Source organism: Alligator mississippiensis, chromosome 10, assembly GCF_030867095.1.
Source record: "Alligator mississippiensis isolate rAllMis1 chromosome 10, rAllMis1, whole genome shotgun sequence".
NCBI classification, from domain to species: domain Eukaryota; kingdom Metazoa; phylum Chordata; order Crocodylia; family Alligatoridae; genus Alligator; species Alligator mississippiensis.
The window spans coordinates 53,244,422-53,265,262 of NC_081833.1; the positions used below are offsets into that span (position 1 = coordinate 53,244,422).

At 45.8% G+C, this 20,841-nt stretch overlaps 1 long non-coding RNA gene across 1 annotated transcript in view; it reads left to right on the forward strand.

Annotated features, from left to right (window-relative positions):
• Positions 1-20,367, forward strand: part of LOC132243601 (uncharacterized) — an 82,540-nt gene extending 62,173 nt beyond the window's left edge. The window contains exon 2 of the long non-coding RNA XR_009455278.1: positions 20,172-20,367. This is a non-coding gene — a long non-coding RNA (uncharacterized LOC132243601). The remainder of the gene's footprint in view (positions 1-20,171) is intronic.
• Positions 20,368-20,841: the final 474 nt, after the last annotated feature.

The following is a 20,841-nucleotide window of genomic DNA, read 5'->3' on the forward strand; positions in this document are numbered from 1 at the left end:
AAAAGAGAAACATATCCAAAGAGGGGAGAACAAATGCAGGCAAGAGGAAAAGGGGGCTTTCTGCTACATTAGAGGAAAAGGGGGCTTTCTGCTACAAGACTAATTGGCCTATAGTTTCCTGGGTCCTCCTTCCTCCCTTTTTTGAAAATGGGAACCACATTGGCCCTTTTCCAATCCTCTGGCACCACGACAGAGCACCACGTGTGCTCATAAAGCCGTGCCGGGGTCCTGCAATGACCTCTGCTAATTCCCTTAGCACTCTGGGGTGGAGATCATCAGGACCTGCTGATTTAAATATGTCCAGTCCCTCTAGAAGTTCCCTAACTATGTCTCCACTGACCCTAGGCCTGGGTGCAACTCCCCTGGGGCCTACGGGGGTCCTGGTGGGGCTGACCTGAAATAATATTGCTTTTCTTGTTCCTTCTGGCTTTTTCTGGGTCTCCAGTGCTCTACGCAGATTGTAAGGAACCCCAAATGGCTGCTTTATCACTAAAATCATTGCAACCTTTTAGAACCTGCAAAAACCTGGATAAGCCAGGGGGTACTGTTTACCTACACTTCCTATTGATGATAGTGGGTGCTCAGTACTTGCTACTCTGTGGGTGTGGCTACATATGCAGTTAATGGCCATGCCCAAATGAGTGTGGTTGTTTGGTTCTCCAGGGACAAGTAGCAGTGGTGCACCTTGTGCTGCAGCTACTTGTCCCTGAGGAACGCCCAAGCCATGTGTGCTTTGGTGCACGGCAAGTTATCTGGGGGGGGGGGTAGGAGAGGCTGGGGCCAGCATTGTGCTGGCTCTAGCAGCCTTACCTGGGGTCCTGGAGTCCTCTGGGGGCTGCAGCAGTGGTGATCCTGCCAGGTGGAGCCTGGCCAGCAGCTGTAGCGTGGCTCTGGATGGCCCGGCTCCGCTTTTCAGCAGCGTATGCTGCCTGTGCATATGTTGCTCCTTTTTTTCCCCCACAGGTTTTTTTTGGATATCCAGGGGTTAAATAAAACCCATGGAAGAAACACCCAGAGCAGTGCACCTGAAACTAGATTGAAGCACACTTTAGGCATCTTAAAATTATGCTATTCCAAGGTAGGTTGATTTCTGATCCATGTTATCCAGCTAATGTTCCACTGTGTGCTCACTCCCCACAGATAAGCTGCCCAAGTTGCAGTCCTCCAGCATCCCAGGATGCAGCGTTCCCTTCTCCACCTTCCTGTTTTGTGTGGATAAACTTTCCACCCCCTGAAATCTTCTGCCCAGTGGGCAGTTCTGGCACCAAGCCAACTCCCTTCTCATCCCTGGGTAAGGGTAGGACCTTCCTACCCCAGAGGTGAAACCCCATGAAAACAGCCTGCAGAGCACATACCAGCTACTCAGGTTGGAATACCAGCACAGTTGGATCCAAGGGTGGGGTGTAGTGATTGTGGGAAGAGGGAATCAAGGTAGTGCCCTGGATCAGGAACCCATGAACTGGGTCTTTCTTCCTAGGGCAGGGTCAGTAGCTCCCCAAAAAGTACCTTTCCTCACTGCTCCCACCTCCCAGTCACCCCAGGAAGCATGGCTAGCTGCCCCCCCACCACAATCCCAAATCCCAGTGTATTCAAACATGCGACCTTCTTTAAATCACTTCTCCTTTATTTCTTTAAAAAAAAAAAATACTGCTTTTTATTTTATCCTCCAGAGGCTTGCTGACTTCATTTCACCACCCCTCCTCCACCCCTATTTCCTTTCCACCCCCCATTTCATAATCACCCCCTTGCATTAACTCTCCACTTCCCAGCTTCTTGTTCCTCCCCCCCCCCACCAATCCATCTGTCACACCCTCCCTCCTAGATCAGGGATAGAAGTCTGACTTTGCTCACCTGCCCTATAGTGACAACTCACAGCTGTAGCTCTTAGTCAGGCCCCTCCTTGCCAGCCCTCTAATAGAAAGTCATAGCTGTGCAGGTGGGGGACTGTCAGAGAAGGTGTTTAGCCTTAAGGTACGACTACTTCAAACTTGAGCTAGCATTAACAATGATCAACATTTGCGCAGCAAATAATGCAATGTGTAACAAGGCTCTTACAATGTTAAGTCATCTAGTAGATTAATAAATATGTGATATAATGCAAAAGTTTTTAAGCTTGAGGCTTAATGCTAGGCCTACAAATATAGCCTTTGGAGGGAACACTGGAAATAAAGCAGATCTGAAAATTGGTTCAGGTATCTGATTTTAAACACGTTTCAGATTTCTGGCCTAAAAATCCTTCCTGATAGCTGCTAGAAGTGTATTTTAAAAGTGTAATGTTAAAACCAAGAGCATTCACATTTGTTCTTCACACGATGTGTCTTTGAAAATCTTACACATCTTTTAGAAAATGAACAATGAGATGGCTCCTTCACTGGGTAGGACTGTCATTGGTTTTCATGCCTCAGAATACTAATAACTGGCAAACTGCTGAAGGGTCATATGCAAGAAATCTGGTTGCATATGAGATACAGAAAACAAATATGATGGTTTGCTGACAAAAGACCTTGGTTGCTAGGAAGAGAACATTCAAGTGTCTCCTTTACGGGTTTTATTGTCACTGTGGAGTAAATGCATTATGGTAGGCTTTTTAAATGATGTTTGCCTAGACAGCAAAGCTGGATTTTTTTACCCAATCTAATGAAAAAATAATAGTAATTTCATAATTCTTCAAACATTTATGAGAATTAAAATATTTGTAATTAAAATGCTTTATTATGCAAGCATAAAACTGCTGGCTATACATTTCTATGTATTTCTGTAATCAGGATTTTGATGAGACAAAATTGCTGCAGAAAAGGAGAAAGTTATGATTTTTCTTTCCTATGAGATGAGGAAAGATGTAAAAATTATTTGATTGATAGTTCATAAAAACATACTCTCCCTCCTGCCATTGCCTGCAGTCACTCCTGCACATCTGTGGGAAGATCTGTAATTGTGGAAAGCATGCCAGCTATACCGTAAGCCACTCTACCCACTTTTCCACATGGGTCCCCTTGCTACTGCTGCCTGTCCCTGCACAAATCTGATGTGTAGATGTCTGTAGGAATAAAGCAAAAGAAAAGAAGATAGTCTTGTCCTTGGTTCAGGCCTGAGTGAACCAAGTATTAGGCCTGAGAATATCTGCCATTGTGCTGTATATGTGTACCTTCAGGAGCTTAAATGAAGGCAGTAGGCCTTAGGCTGCTATGGTCTTTCATAGATTCATAGATGCTAGGGTTGAAAGGGACCTCAATGAATCATTGTGTCCTACCTCCTGCCCATGGCAGGAAAAAGTGCTGGGGTCTTGAATTAGGAAGGTATTTAGGCAACTCTGGTAGGATCATAGCTGGATTCAGGATTTTAAAAAGTGTTTTAAAAAGTGACTGGCAATGCAGAAGTGGCTTCCATCCCCCACCCCCCACGGGGTGGCCAACCATGCAGCTGTAGACATTTTAGTCTCCAATTAGGTAAGAATCTCTCCAATCCCTTCCCCCTGGGAACCACCTCTTTTTGCCTCCATGTTCACTATCACCCCACATCGATTGCCTTTTCCTCCCCTTCTATTCTCCCTGCCCCCTCGCCTTCTCTACTTACAGGAAGGAGAGACCTACCTACTACCACTGTCCTGGCCACTCCTGCCCCACTTCAGCTGGGGCTGTGGGGGAGAGGGGGGCAGCTGTACAAGGATCTGAGCTCAGCTAGGAATAGTTGCAGTGGTGAGTAGGTTTTCTCTCCCTACAACTGGTCCTGGGATGGCAGGATGCCTGTAGAGTCCAGGCAGGCAGGGGAACCCACCTACCACTGCTGCTGAACCTGACTAAGCCTTGCTCCCTGTATTGCCTGGCTGGAGTGGGGCAGGACCAGTTCTTAAACTCCCCCACCCCTGAGTCAGCCAGGGATAGTGGTAGCAGGTGGAAGGGTGGGGAAAGGAGGGGAGGTGCCACTTAGCATGAAGGAGAAGGGACAGGGTGCTGAGAGGGGGGAGATTCTTACCTGCTTCAGGATCTTAAAAGAGTCCCTGGTTGCTGATTCTGCAGTGTGGATCCAAAAGGGTGGTGTGACTGTGCCACTACACCCCCTCTGCCTCCATCCCCTTGGTGGGATGTATAAAGGTTTGTGTCGCAGGGCACCTCGGTGCCCTGCTCCTAGAGAGGAGAAACTGCCAGGGAGCGAGTGAGCGCGCCCTGGCCTGACATAACGAGCCCAGCTGAGGCTTGCTCAGGTAATGAGCACAGCTGCGGGTTGCCGGAGCAACCAAGGGGAACCAGCTGCCTGTAGGAGGCAGGGCCTGGCCCTTATAAAGCTCAGGGCTGAGGCCAGGCTGGCAGTTCTCTGCCAGCAGCCGGGGAGGCAGGAGCTCCCTCAGCCGAGATATGGGGAGAAGCCCGACGGGCAAGTACAGCTCATGATAGCCCTGAGAGGATTGGGCACTAAAGGTTTAGCCAGGGGGCTTTATGTTTATGTTACAGCCAGGAGGCTTGTGTTTGTTTGGCTCTGTTATTACACCCGGAGGCTTGGGTGAGGCTGTAGGGGTTGGAGGAGGCCTCAATTATAGGGACCCCAGAGAGTGTGGGGTGCCCTAGCGCCAAGAGGGCGCATTATTTTCATAGCGCCAGGGAAGGCGCAGCTCACACGCCAGTGCGTGAGCAACTGGCGGCGAGGAGCGCAGCCAGTGGGTCGCGGGCGCAACCCGTAGGTTGCGGACGGGGACCTAGACCCCGGATTGCGTGTGGGGGAACATAGACCCTGGCCCCAGGAAAGGGGCGGTATTATTGAGTAGCCCAGTGTGGGCACGGCGAGCCCCAAAGAGGGGGGAGCGCCATACTGAGGAGCCCTAGAGAGAGGGGCAATTACTGAGAAGCCCGAGATGGGCATAGCGAGCCCGGCCGCAGGCTAGTAAGGTAACACCCCTCAGACTGAGGCAGGGCGCTGCGGTTGCCCCGAGAAGACAGGGAGTAGCAGTGCGGTGAGCCAGGGTCAGAGAGGGTGCCCGTGCGGTTGGCCCATAGGACCGGAGGCCCGCTAGAGAGTCCCTGAGCAGAACCACACCAGCAGGGGAGGCCCAGAGTGGGCAAGACAAGAGTTCCAGCAAGAGGCTGGGCATGAGAGAGGGAGCCCAGAGTGGGCCACAGTAAAGAGGAGGCCCGAGAAAGCGGGCTTACAGACCGGACAACGTCCATTACATCTGCGAGGCTTGGGGCGTGGTATTAGGGGTTGGTAGGAGCCACGCATAGCCCATAAGGCTAGGGTGTTCGAGGAACACCCACCGTATCGGGAGACCCCCAGGGGGTCCGGAAGAACCGCGGGGACAGAGGTCCCAAGTAGCCGTGCCCAGGGAAGACACAAGGCAGCCTCCCAACATTATATTGACCAACAAGACGTGGCGGGCGAGAATTAGAGGGTGTCTTGGGCCGGCCTGACACGGAGCGAGGGACCTCAAGGAGATCACGGCCCTCCGCGAGGACCCCGCCGTGACAGTTTGGAAGCAATTCAGGTGCTCAGGTGTGTTTAGCTTCAGTATTACTGCATAAGCTGCCTTGGCACTTTCACATATCCCACCAAAAACTGTCTCATTTTTAGGTGCCAAAATTTCTTTGCACATCTGGCCCTCAGCAATCTAAGCCAGGGCCAGGCAATTATTTTGGTTGGAGGTCCGCTTACTGTCAAGGGCTGCATGGGTAGCTCTAGCCCTTGACAGGTGCCCTGCTCCCTGGTCTCCATCTTGGGACCAGAAGCCCCACCCCTAACCCCTGATCTTTGCCACCAGAAGTTCCTCCCCTTGTCCCCGGAAATACTTCTTTCAGCAAGGGGTTTGGCATCTCGGAACCAGAAAAATACCAAATTATATTCTAAAAATTGAACATCTAAAACATTCATTAATTTTATTTCAAAAAGTATTTTTTCCCTGGTTTACATGTGTTTGTGTAGTGTACATAGAGGTGATTGCACAATAGCTTAAAAGGAAGTCTTATGCTTATATATTGTGGGGGGGTGGGGATAGGTTTGTGGGGAGCTGTGGGTGTGTGGGTATATGGGGTGAGGGTGCATGTGGGTGTGTGTGTGTGGATATGTGGGGTGTGGGTGAGTATGGGGTTTGTAGGGGACAGTGGCTGGGGTGCATGAGGAGGTGTCAGTGTGGGGGTCTGTGTGTATGGCAGTGCAAAGTGGGGTGGGTGTGTATGTATGGTTATAGTGTCATAGTGTCATAGTGCTTAGGGTTGGAAGGGACTTAAACAGATCATCAGGTCCGATCCCCTGACCCGGGCAGGAATGGGTGCCGTGGTCATAGATTCATAGACGTTAGGGTCAGAAGGGACCTCAATAGATCATCGAGTCTGACCCCCTGCATAAACAGGAGAGAGTGCTGGGTCTAGATGACCCCAGCTAGATACTCATCTAACCTCATCTTGAAGACCCCCAGGGTAGGGGACAGCACCACCTCCCTTGGGAGCCTGTTCCAGACCTTGGCCACTCTTAACTGTGAAGAAGTTCTTCCTAATGTCCAACCTAAATCTGCTCTCTGCTAACTTGTGGCCATTGTTTCTTGTAACCCCCAGGGGTGCCTTGGTGAATAAATACTCGCCAATTCCCTCCTGTGCCCCCGTGATGAACTTATAGGCAGCCACACGGTCGCCTCTCAACCTTTTCTTGCGGAGGCTGAAAAGGTCCAGTTTCTCTAGTCTCTCCTCGTAGGGCTTGGTCTGCAAGCCCTTAACCATACGAGTGGCCCTTCTCTGGACCCTCTCCAGGTTATCCGCATCCTTCTTGAAGTGTGGCGCCCAGAATTGCACACAGTACTCCAACTGCGGTCTGACCAGCGCCCGATAGAGGGGAAGTATCACCTCTTTGGACCTATTCGTCATGCATCTGCTGATGCACGATAAAGTGCCATTGGCTTTTTTGATGGCTTTGTCACACTGCCGACTCATGTTCATCTTGGAGTCCACTAGGACTCCAAGATCCCTTTCCACCTCTGTGCCACCCAGCAGATCATTCCCTAGGCTGTAGGTGTGCTGGACATTTTTCCTCCCTAGGTGCAGCACTTTGCATTTCTCCTTGTTGAACTGCATTCTGTTGTTTTCTGCCCACTTGTCCAACCTGTCCAGGTCTGCCTGCAGCTGTTCCCTGCCCTCTGGCGTGTCCACATCTCCCCATAGCTTTGTGTCATCTGCAAACTTGGACAGAGTACATTTCACTCCCTCATCCAAGTGACTGATGAAGACATTGAAGAGTATCGGTCCAAGGACCGAGCCCTGCAGGACCCCACTGCCCACACCCTTCCAGGTCGAAACCGACCCATCTACCATGACTCTCTGGGTGTGACCCTCTAGCCAATTTGCCACCCACCGGCCTGTGTAGTCATCCAAGTCACAGCCTCTTAACTTGTTCACCAGTATGGGGTGGGATACCGTATCGAAGGCCTTCTTGAAGTCTAAGTATACTACATCCACTTAGACTTCAGGAAGGCCTTCGATATGGTATCCCACCCCATATACCATGGTCATATCGCCCCAGCCAAATATCTATCCAGCCTCCTCTTGAAGACCCCCGAAGTAGGAGAGAGTACCACCTCACTTGGGAACCCATTCCAGAGCCTGGCAGCCCTAACTGTAAAGTAATGTCTCCTGATTCATAGATCCATAGATGTTAGGGTCGGAAGGGACCTCAATAGATCATCGAGTCTGACCCCCTGCATAGGCAGGAAAGAGTGCTGGGTCTAGATGACCCCAGCTAGATGCATATCCAACCTCCTTTTGAAGACCCCCAGGGTAGGGGAGAGCACCACCTCCCTTGGGAGCCCGTTCCAGACCTTGGCCACTCTCACTGTGAAGAAGTTCTTCCTAATGTCCAGTCTAAATCTGCTCTCTGCTAGCTTGTGGCCATTATTTCTTGTAACCCCTGGGGGCGCCTTGGTGAATAAAACCTCACCAATTCCCTTCTGTGCCCCCGTGATGAACTTATAGGCAGCCACAAGGTCGCCTCTCAACCTTTTCTTGCGGAGGCTTGTCCCCCCTGTCCGTCACCAATTGCTTCTGCCCATTTAGTAGGGGTCCTATTCCTCCCTGGGCCTTCCTTTTACTCCCTATGTATCTAAAAAACAATTTCTTGTTATCCTTTACTTGGGATGCCATCCTCAGCTCCATGGTAGCCTTGGCCTAACTGCCTCCCTACAAGTGCGAGCAGAGGAGGTATACTCCTCTTTGGTGATCTCTCCCTGTTTCCACTTTTTATGTGCTGCCCTTTTGGCCTGTAGGCTGCCCTGGAGTTCTCTGGTCAGCCAAGGAAGCCTCCTGGCCCCTTTCCCTCTTTTTCCTCGCATTGGGATCGTCTCCCTCTGTGCCCGAAGGATCATTTCCTTAAGGCACAGCCACTCTTCCTGGGCTCCCATCTCTTCAAAACTCCTACTCTGTAGTGCATCCTTGACTCATCGCCTGAGTTCATTGAAATCAGCTTTCCTAAAGTCTAGCACTTTCACCCTACTAGTTATCTTACCCACTCGACGTCTTATGAAGAATTCTATTATTAGGTGATCACTGTCCCCCAGATGGCTACCGATCTGTAGGTCCCCTACCATGTCATCCCCCGTTGCCAATACCAGATCCAGTAAGGCATTCCCCCTAGTAGGACCGTGTACCTGCTGTGTCAGGTGGAGGTCCTGTACACAGGTTAGAAACCTGCATGAACGGTGGGACTTTGCTGTCTGGGTAGTTTAGGTCCCCCATGACTACTGCCTCTTTAGCTTTTATGGTCTCTGAGAGCTGCCTCAGGAGCCCTGAATCTAGTTCTTCCCCTTGGTGTGGGGGTCTGTAGCAGACCCCTACCACCAAATCTTTCTCCTTGCCCCCCATGTAACCTAACCCACAATCCTTCTACTTCCTCATCCTTCGATTCCGTCTTGATGAGGGTCGATGTATATAGCTCATTGACATAGAGCGCAACCCCTCCCCCTTTCTTCCCCACCCTGTCCTTTCTGTACAGCCTATAACCGTCAATATCTACCACCCAGTCGTGGGACGAATCCCACCAGGTTTCTGTTAGCCCTACTAAGTCATAGGTGTTTTCTGCAAGCAGGAGCGCTAGTTAATCCTGTTTGTTCCCCATGCTCCTAGCATTAGTATATAGGCACTTGAGCCCTGTGACTGGTGCCTTTGCTGCTCCCCAGCTCTGAATCCCAAGGAGCCCCTTATTTCTTACCTGCTTATTGCTTACCTGTGCTGTACTGCTGGCCTCCCCATGGCTTGCAGGTTCCCAATGTTCTCCTGATGTCTAACCAGAACCTTTTCTCTAACAATTTGTGGCCATTATTCCTAGTAACCCTGGGTGGTGCCTGGAGGAACAGAGCCTCCCTCAATTCTTGCTGGTCCCCCCGGTGAGTTTGTAAATGGTCACCAGATCCCCTTTCAGCCTTCTCTTGTAGAGGCTGAATAGGTTCAGGCCTGCCCCGCTGCCCCTTGACCATGCAAGTGGCCCTCCTCTGGACCCTCTCAATGCTAGCTACACTCCTCTTGAAATGCGGCGCCCAGAACTGGATGCAGTACTTCAACTCTGGCCTGACCAATGCCACATATAGGGGAAGGATCACTTCCTTGGACCTGCTTGTGATGCATCTGTAGATGCATGATAAGGTGTGGTTAGCCTCACTGACCACTTCCTCACAATGGCGGCTCATGTTCATCCTGGAGTCAACAATGACTCCAAGATCCCTTTCTGCCACTGTGTTGACAAGAAGGGTGTTCCCCAGTCTATAGTGTGTTGCTGGTTCCTTCTCCCTAGATGCAGCACCTTGCACTTGTCTGCATTGAATTCCATCCTATTCTCATCCACCTCTGTAACCTGTCTAGATCTAGCTGAATTCTGTCCCTCCCCTCCAGTGTGCCCACCTCGCCCCACTACTTGGTGTCATCAGGGAATTTGCACAGTGTGCATTCTACATCTACACCCAGATCACTGATGGTGGGGTGTGCATGTGGAACTCGCCCTATGAACATACACACACATTTTGCCGGTGCTTGCACACACACACACACACACACACACACACACACACACAATAATGAACATTTGAAAATGTAAGTTGTCCAAGGCACTCCTTTGGAATTAAGTATAAATAGTGTTTTATGGCTGAACATTGCTATGTTATTTCAGTCCAATCTCAGAACCTTAAGCCTAGTAGCTTTTAGTTAGCAAATGGTCAGGTGTTAGGGGGTCTGTCAATAGCATATGCTAGTTAAAAATAATAATAATACAGTGAGCCAGATGTGATGTAAACTACATGTTTGGCTTAATTCTCTGCTATGTTGCGATGCCCAGTTGCTCTGCTCTGTTGCAATGCCCAGGGCAAGAAGTTTGAAGGCAGTTTGCTGGGAGCAAGAGGAGGAAGGGTAGGGGAAGAGAAACCAGGCACCAGATCCTGCCCAGGGAAGGTAAGTGAGCCAGAGCTGCCTGTGCCTTTGACTTGCTGAGTGTTTGTTTGTTCAGTGGGCTATGTGTGTTTGAGTCATGTGCTCTGAGAAGCTGGGAGTGTTGCTATCTGAGTAATTACTGCCTATGCCCGACAAGACCTACTGAGGGCCCAGCAGGGTATAAAAGGAAGCTCCCAAAGTGACCAGGGAGCCAGCAAACAAGGGCAGGAAACAGGGCAAGCCGTTTGCAGGCCGTTCACTAGTCAGTTTGCAGGCTTGTTTGCATCCTGCTCCCCTCTTTGAGGGAAAAGCCTTTTAGCTTGGTGTGAAGAACCAGGGAAAAAGGAACCCTTTGGGGCCTATCAACCATAAACAGTTCAGCTTCTGTAGCAACCCCCCCATTTTTTCTTTTTTTTTTTTTTCTTCTTTTAAAATACATTCCCTCCCCTTCCCCAACCATTTCTGACTTTGTCTCTCCCTCTCTATTCCTTATAGATAAGTATAAGTAAGCTAAGATGTAGGATAAATGTTAACATTTTATTTTAGGTAGGAAGTTATATTTCTCTCCCCTCTGCAAATAAGTGCCCTGCTATTTTGATATAGATATCCACTGTTTTATAAGTGATAATTATTATGTTTGTATTGATTTATTTTTTTTACTGTTTTTATATTGTGTGATTACTGTTTTAGGCCTATATATGTAAGTTAGCATAAGTCATGTCAAGTTTCCATCTTGTAATGTCAAGCCTCCATCTTATCCCCATGCCTGGTTGTGTAACCTATGACTCATACTACCCCTCCTATGTAACTTGGTTCCTGAATGACTGAGGATGAATAAGGGTGCTTGAAAGACAATGGCAGTAGGTCTAAAAATAGCTCTCTCTGAATGACCAAACCATTAACACCAATACCTGGACCAACGACCCAGCCCTTGGAACCACCCTCAGCATTCAAGAAACAGAAGATGAGGCAACCCACCATTGTGCCAAGGCTGCACATGCTCAGTAAGAACACCAGGAGCCCGCTGGAACAGGACTGACTTTGCCTGGACAGGCCCTCCCCATAGGAGATCAGAGGTAGACTGCCCCATAAAAAAGGGTAGTGAAGACTCCTTGGGACACCATCTCCATCTGGACCAGCACCATGCCACACCACCTATCCACCCAGAGGCTCTGCCGACAACCCCCCTCTGGGCAACACCTTCTGGACAAGGACCCCTTTTCAGCCTGGATGGGTAGCTATGACACCCTATCCCATCTCCAACCAAGGACTTGGACTCTGCTTCTCTTCCCTACCTGGACTCCAACCCTTCCACTGAGTCTCTTTCTCCTGCTGCCATTGTGAGCATTGGTGAGTGTGAGTGTGTGAACTAATAACTTCATGGGGCTGTGTAGTGTGTTGTCTGTTTAATAAACCTGTTATTTTGAAACCCCGAGTTGGGTTTTTGTCTGTTCCCTGACTGTTTCCTCCTTGCCAGCACTTATCTGCTGCCAATCTGTAAGCTGTCAACCTGTTTCCAGCCCCAAGCTCCCAGGTTTCTGCCTCTCTCTCTTTCCTGGCTGTCTCCTCCTTGCCACCACTTATCTGCACCCCCCCCCCCCCCAAATATCTCAGCTGCCTGCCTCAGTTTCCAGCCCCAATCTACGTTAAGTAACCCCAAGCCTCAATTCTTCAGCCAGCTTTTCTCTAGTCCATTGGTTCTAATCCCAGTTCTGGCAACTTTCACTCCCTATACTTTAACTCTCTCTCTTTCTCTCTCACCTTAAACTTTCTCCAAGTATCCCAGGTACCCCAAGCACACACATACATACTGTACTATCCAAGTTAGGAACTTACCTATGTGTAGGTGGGTTGTATGTGTGTGAACTGGTGAGTGTGTGTGTGTGTGTGTGTGTGTATATATATATATATATATATCATTGTGTGCATGATAAATGAATTAGTGATTTGTGTATGCGTACTGAGTGTGCGGGTATGGACAATTGATTTTTGTCTAATTTTTGGAGTTTATAGTGTATGTGCTTGGATTGGTGATAGGTATGCATGTGCCTAGGCTAGTTTGGATGTGTATGTGCCTGAGTTGGTAGTGTGTGTGTATCTACTTGATTTGTGTGTTTGTATATGTGCAATTGTGTCACACCCTCCTGTCTAACAGCTCAATATGGAGATCCTGAGAATTGGCCTGACTCCAGAGGGCAACACTTCCAGATGAGTTTGCTAGGGAAGGTGTGCTTGGAAGAAGAGCAGTAAAACAGAAGAGCGAGATTAAGAGACCCATGGGAATGGCTGGAGGATGTCGCAGTGCCAGAGCCACTGACACTGTCTCTGCTTGTGCCTGTTAGGTTTCTGTCCAGGCAGGACGGCTCACTATCGAGGCTTCCACCCAGGTCCAGGTTTGGTGCTGTGGGGACTGTGGCTCACAGGTTCCTTTCAGTGACGGTGCTTCCTGGTGGTCTCTCTCAGGGAACAGGTAAGAGAACTACAGAAGGAGGTGATGAGGCTCTGAAGCATCCTCTGCAATAAGGAGTTCATTAATTTGATGCTGGAGGAGACCGCTGGGACTCTGGAGGAAGAACTCCCAGAGGCAGCACTAAAGAAAGGGGAGGATATGGACTCCCAGGAAGCTGAAAGCTGGAAGCTTGTGACCTCTGGCAGCAAGCAGAAATCTTCGTCTCCAGCAGCAGCAGTTTGTATGAAGAACAGATATGGAACCCAAGCAAGAGAGGGTGAGGAGCACGTTTCATTGGTGACAGATGACAAAACAAGGAGCAACAGTCTCAAGTTGTAGCAAGAGAAGTTTAGTTTAGATATTAGGAAGAATTTTCTCACAGATAGGAGGTTAGTAAAACATGGGAACAGGTTACCCAGAGAGGTTGTGACCTCTCCATCCTTGGAGGTTTTCAAGACCCAACTAGACAAAGCTTTGGCTGGGTTGTTTTGGTTGTGGATGGTTCTGCTTTGAGCAGGGGGTTAGACTAGATGGTCTCCTGAGGTCCCTTCCAACCATAATTCTACTAAGTGGCTTGGGGGCAATCTCTTTGGGAAGACTCTTCTGACTAGCCATTAAAGGAAAAGTGTTAACTCAGATGCCGCCCACCTCTCATCTTCATATCAGACTGATTTAATTAGTAATTTAGCAAGTCTGCTACAACTTAGCTATATAATTTGTGATGATGTAATTTCAGGGCAGTACAGTTGTCTGTTTCAAATATTGTAATTTATATCAAGATAGAAGTGGGTTAAAGAAGTCAGACAGTCCAACCAGTAACTGTATATAACAGTGGAAATTGAATTACCATGGAATACAAGGCACAGAGGAAAATCCAATTTACTATTTTGTGCACAAAAACATCTGGTTAATCACAGGACAAAAACAAAGAGTAGTTTTTGTCTTAGTTTGCCCTTTTTCCTTTTCCAGTGTATGCCAGTTTGGAAAAGCTAGATTGTTGGCTGCTTTTCACTGTATCATCTTTTAGAGGAATTAAACTCATGGCAGAGGTGATATCTTTTATTAGACCAACTAGATATTTGAAAAACAAAAATGTATTAACAAGTTTTTGGGCACAAATGCTCTTCATCAGGCATAGGAGATTGCCCAAAAGCTTCAAATAAAAACAATTTTTTGCAAGTATCTAGTTAGTCTAATAAAAGCTATCACGTCTGTCACAAGTTTTGATTCCTTTTGCCACTAGACCAGTGGTTCTGAATCAGGGGTACATGTACCCCCATGGGGTATGTGAGATATATTTCATACATTGTCTAACACAGGTCGAAGGGCCTAAAAATGTCTTGACAATTAAAAGGGGGTACGTGAAGTTTCACTCTGAGACCAAGGGGTATGTCGACTGAAAAAGGTTCAGAACCGCTGCTCTAGACCAATACGGCTACAACCTGGATACCTCAGCTTCTAGAGCACTTTAGCATCCATAGAAATCAAACTTTGTTTTGAGATTTGTGTTATTACCCCTGATTTATAGAGGGAAACAGAGGCACAAAAGCCAAAGTGATACGTACAAGGCTGTCCAGGTTGACAGAGCTGGGACTAGAACCTGCATTTTCTGATTCTCCTTGACCATGTTTGCATCCCAATACAGTCCAGAGAAAACTTAGGAAAAATGAGTTACTTTACAGAAAAGTATGTACATTTGGCAAACTCCCACACATACTGCACAAGTATAAGTAGCATGTCTTGTTAGAAATGCTCGCATGATGAGGGCATGATCCAGTTCTGTGAGTATGAAAACACACTAAATATCAAACAATTTGCTAGAGTGACAATATTTACATAATCTTACAGTTGCAAAAATGTCAAGTGTCTTTGAATAGCACTCTTTGTGATCACATTTATAAAGTCTCCTAATGATTATCTAATGCAGTGCAAAACACTTGATAATTTAAAAGTCCTTTTAAACTGTTTCTTTGAGAATATAGCCAGATTCCATCATTTTTAGGCATCTTCTTTCCCCTTTTTGTACTTCATTCCATTGTGAGTTGTGCACACACCAAAAGAAAGATGGAACTTTCCATAATCCAAAAATAGTAAGAAATTTTGGCAAATTGATTACATAAGAGGTTCACCAGGCTGCCAATAATTTTTATATTCAGAGTTACATAGAGCAATAAGATGGAATTCAAGCTTTAGTGCAATGGATTGAGGTTCTTCAGTCAATCAAATTATAGCTCAATCAGTTCATTTTAATCACTTCTCTGGAGAGAAGTAAACCCCTATGTTGAAGAATATGCAGCAATTTTATTGATGGAAAGTTTAATTGTTTCATTTTTCCTTACTGTCTGTAACACACTAGACTTTTAATCAGTGGGAACTGAAGTTATAATGAAGTAAAGTCCACTTTCCACAGTTCACAACTAGCTGAAAATAATTGGGTTGAGACTCCCATCCAGACAGCGTAATGCCTCTGGCATTTTCCTGAAAACTATACTTAATTGCTTTGCTGATGTTGTTAAGTGGTCCTGAGGGGGATGAAGTAGTAAAGCTGCCCACATATGCAGGGAAACAATGCACAAAAAATGTCTTATAAAGTCCTTAAAGGAAGACCAACTAGTGACTAGAAGAAAATATATAGTGTGGGTTTTTTTGTCTTTTGTATACCAGAGAGAGCAGTGAGAGTTTGGTAAAATAAACTGTGAAATTCTATAAACATTAACCACATTTTTATTTAAAGATGGAAATTTCAGGACATTATATGCAGGAAGTGTTCAGGTAAAACCCCTCACTATTGAAGCTGTGGACATATGAATAGACTGATAAAGGACTTAGGCATTGTAATGGAGAGTGTTTCAGTGCTTGATTTTTAGGCACCTTCCTGATGCCTACTGGAATTTCCTGTCCCCTGTTAGGCACCAAGGCTAAATGCATAAGAGTGTGCATGGCTGTATTTTAGGCAGCTAAGTGCACATCAACATCCCTTTAGGCACTTCAGATCCTCAGTCACTTTAGATCAGCAGCTGCCCAACTAAGGGCACCCAAAAACAATCAGAGTCATGGTTTCTGGACATGCCCAGAAGTATGTTCTATGTGCTGGGCAGCTCAGCACATCGTTCATGCCTAAGGTCTGTTGAGAGTCTCAAACAAGATGCTCCACTGCCTATTTTGCTTGTGGAGCTCAATCTGGTAGGTGTTCTCAGAGCAGCCTACCAAACAAGTTTGGCTCCACACAGAATTGGCTAGAATTGGAGACCTTCTAACCAATTGCTAAATGCCAAAGCATTGACCATTGTCATAGGAAATATAGTTAATTTTCCTCTTCTGCCTGAGGGGATTCAAACTCTTTTCTCCTACTTCTGGGAGAGTATCCCAACCAGCGGGATCAAGGCTGTTCTGGGCTGGGAGTAAGATATTCTCATTCCCTTCTGTTGAAGCTTTTCCACTTTGCATAGAATAAATAAAAATACATTGAACCAGTGATCCTGTAGCTTTGACATTCATCTGGCAGTGGGCTTCAATATTTCACTATTTTTGCTGAACACTCCACTAATTTTAATAAGTGGGTTAAGTACTGAAGCCCATTTTTCCTATGCCCAAATGAAGACCCTAGTAACTGAACATAGAGATATGTGTGTACTCTCTCTCTGGCCCAATGAATATAAATTAATTCATAAACTCTAGAATAGCTTCAACAGAAGGGCATGAGAGCAGGCCTAAGTCTAACTCCTCCCTATTCTCATTCCAAAATCTTTTTTTTTTTTCCTGGATGGTGATCTTCAGTAACGAGGGGTGGGAGACATAAAGATTTAAATTCCCTCAGGCAGAGGAGAGAATTAAACCTGGGTCTCCCAAATCCTGAGTGATTGCTCTGACCACTGAGTTATTGAACAAAAGTGAAGGAGAGTATTAAAACCACCACTGCTACCAGCTGTGTTTTGAAAGAAAGCATTGCCTCACCCCATCTCAGTTTCTGAAAGGAAGGGCTGAGGCACAAAACCCCAGGAGAGACTTCAGTGCCGTGAATCCTGAGTGGATGCCTTCCTTCAGCCCAAGATAAGTACTTAAGTCACAGAGAGTAGTAGCATTTTAGAGAGGCATCAGCATGATTCAGTATTGTGCAGGGAACCTTGACACCTACCCTGAGTGCTGTGAATTCCACTAGATGCTGAAAAGTTGGGGGTTGCAACCCTCCATGTTGTGACCACAAATTCTTCTCTGTAGATCTGTCTTTTCTAGGCTTCCTGTGCAATGCACTGGGAGAGTTAGAGGCCTAAAAATGGGATACACTGAAGCTATCAAGTCCCAGAGTACAAATTCTGTTTACAACCTAAACTGCTCTTTTTAAAAGGCCAAATCCAAAGATTAAGCGCCTCAAACTTTAATCCAAAGCTTGAATTCCCATACTGAAATCTGAGGCTTTGGTCAAGGTACATTACAGAAATGTGGGTGCTGATCTGCCTTTCTTACCCTGGCTTTACAGCATATTAACTTGTTATTTACAATGGTTTATGAGAGAAAAGTTTCAGACCGATGACATTCAACTCCTGATCCTGCTTTTGGATTCAGGATTCAGTTCCAGGGCTAGGGTTCAGACCCATCTCTAGAGTAGTTGTGCTACAGCTGATTTACCTTTTAAACAAAGAGGAGTATTGGGATCAAGAACAGCAGCCTGTTTACACACTTAGCAGCAGCAAAAGTCTCTCAGGACAGACAACCTGTCTCTTCTGAGCCAATATACATAGAAGTTTGATAAGGACTTTGCTTTTTTTTCATTTCCAGAAGCTCTGAGTTAAAATCCTGTTTCCCAAGGATTACATCGGCTCTTTTGTCTTGTGCTAACCTGTGTTCTTCAGGTTATGCTCTTCCTCTGGTGTTTGGAACACACGGCCAAATTCATCTTTGGTATAACTCCACTGAAGTTACCAGAGGTTCATTGATAATGAATGCAACCCATAACAGAGTCATAGAACAGTAGGGATGGAAGAGACTTTAGGATTATATACAGGACCAGTCAGAGTATCTGAGTAACCTGAACAATGTTTCAGATGATTTTTTGCTATGGAAAGGTCAGTCTGACCTTTAGGTTAATTAAGTTATCTTAATTCTTTGTGAAGGAAAATATTAGGACCCTACAAAGAGGATAGACTTGCTGTAGCCAGTGGGTTAGTACTGCTGTTCATTTCCTGGGAAGTCTGTCATTTGGTTTTTAAAATTTAGATGGTCAAGACCAAATTCTGCAGTTACGGCAGATGCATTACAGTCACATATACAAAACACATCCAGGTTGGTTTTGTAGTATGGCCTTGTTGTGTTTCTGGTAGACTAAATTTTGGATCCATCCAAGGTTTTTGGGATGGTTCAAAGACACGGTTATGAATTTATCCTGAAATATGTAGACACCCATGCTGCAACTGAGTCCCTGAGACAAGAGTAATTAATGAGTACTTCGGCTTGTGGGTACTTTGGCCCTTGCACCGATATAACCCTGGAGTAATTTCACTGAAGTCACAGGGCAAATTCTGCTCTAGAATAACCCAGCAGGATTATCCAGAATTGTTAAATGACCATTACTGCTATGGAAGTTCTGTAAGGCTAAAGTAGCAGGAAATGAAATGTCCTTAATTATTTAGCATAGGCTTTCATAAGTAGAGGGATTATTTCATGAGATGCATCAGATCTGCTGATGAAGTAAGTCCTCTGCTTATAAAAGCTTATGCTATAACTCTGATTTAGTTAGTCTGTAAGGGACAACTTTACCCTTCCTTCTTCTGACTTCAGACTAACATGGCTAAATACCTCACCTTGTATTAATAACAATGCTCCAAATGTGTGGGCCAGAATATCTGCACACCTTTGCACTATGGAGTAACTCTTCTTAAGTCAGCAGAACTACTCTGGGCACATCTACATGAGATGCTTAATGCACAGTAGACTAATTCTACTGCACATTAGTGTGTCACAGCAAAACTCATGCTAATGTACACTAGAATTAATCTACTGCACATTGTCATAAAAAGACAGTGCACCATTGCTACTGTGTAGTAGTGCCAGCTATTGTGCATTTAGTTAGTACCTCATATTTGAGATACTAAACTTAATGTGCTGTAGCAACAGTACATTAATACACATGTAGACATGCCCACTGATGTGAAAGGAGTAAGGGGGAGAATTGGGTCCATTGCCTTTAAATGTAGCATACATTGCAGCTTTCATAGAGCTCTCCATTTCTTAAACCATAGCTGTCAGTTTGGCAACTGTAATGGGAGTCCATAAGGTCTAAACGTGGCTCAAAATCATTTCATATAAGCTGCTTCTAAGTTTGATTTTGGCACTCAAAATCATCTACTGAACCAGTACCTCCTGCAGAGTGTACATCTCTAGTGAAAAGTTGAAAAAGAGGACAAACTGTTCTTGACTTCAGATTTATTGTTCGTAGCAAATGAGTTTTCAGCATAGGGTAAAGCTTTGCCATTGATTCTTTGCACTTGCAACATTTTTAAACTAGGCCACCCAATTCATTGAAAAGTTCATCAGTCTATTTTTTAAGAAGATGAACAAAGTTATCCTTGTTGACATTAGGAAAAGGTAAGTGGTTTAGAATTGGGTACTTGTACAGCTATCAATGTGTTACTAGTCTGTTGCAAAATGATAGCTTGATCACCCATTATCATCTAGTATATCATACAGTTATTGCACTACAGCAGGAAATCTCACTTAGGGAAGATATTCATCTTTTCAGAAAAAGAGCAGTTCCGCTTATGATACCAAACAGAAGTTGTATTCACAAATCAGTAGATATCTACCCAGTTTAAATTATTTGAATGTGCAACTCCCATTTGCACAACTCAGTTTATTTTTAACATGAGATAGATACTGTATATTCAAAAATAGGAACATCCTTAAGTGCCAGGTAAGACACTATTGAAAATGCAAGGTAGCACTGAAACTCATATGCAAGTTAGTATAGGATTAACTGCTGCACACTAGGCAGTGGTGGTTGTTTAGAGAGTGCCTCTGAAACAACTCCTCATGCCAAAGGAAGTGCAGGAGGCATGTGAATCCTATGACCTGGTGGTGTAGGAGCAGGTGAACTATTGCTCTTACTTTCTGCCACACTATCTCATCTCAGTAGAGTGGTCAGTGCAATAGGTATTCTTGTATTATGACATCCCATGAATCAGGTATCCTTTGTGTCTTGCCTCTTAGTAATATAGATGCCTTGCTATCTAGCTTTTTAGTAAGCATGGAGAAATGTGTGTGTGCTATGCTACATAATAGCTAATAGGAGAGAGTATAGACATGGAAAATATACTGTTTCTAGCTTTGTATTTTTACTCTTCCAGATTCTGCCTATTCTGAAGAACAACACTTCCCTGCACGATGCTTCATCAAAGAAGAAGGAAAAAAAAGATGAAAAAGAAGAAGGGATCTACTAATGCCAGCCTCTGTGTCAGTATTTGAAGGGGTAACCCTTTACCCTGGTTCATTGTGCAGTTTCTTTGCTACTTAATTTTGAAGAGAATCCTGATTTTTACAGTGCCCCTGTTGCTGTTCTTTTTGTGAATTCCTCTGTATTTACTGTCATAGGAATTGCACGATATCTCTCTCTGGCACCAACCCATTCTAAGCAAACCCAACAGCTAGATTCTCTGTGCTTTCAAGACCTGCAGTCTGGGCAGAAACAAGATGGGGTTCACAGTTTGACACAGACACATCCCCATTTGCTGTTTGTTAACATTAACAATATTGCAGTGTCCTTTTTCTCATCTAACAAATCAAGAAGAACTTATCTGTGCTACAATAATTCTGATTGGCTGATCCAAGATGCCTGCTGTTTGTATTCATGGGCTTAAGTTAGCTCAGTTCCAATCATACTGGAAACTGTGCTTGATGTAATATCACAGTGCATTTGGGTTAATATTCAGTGGCTGTATCTACATGAGACAATAACTGCACAGTAGTTTAATAATGATGCGCATTCGCATGCAGGGCATAAACTGTGCTAATACGCTA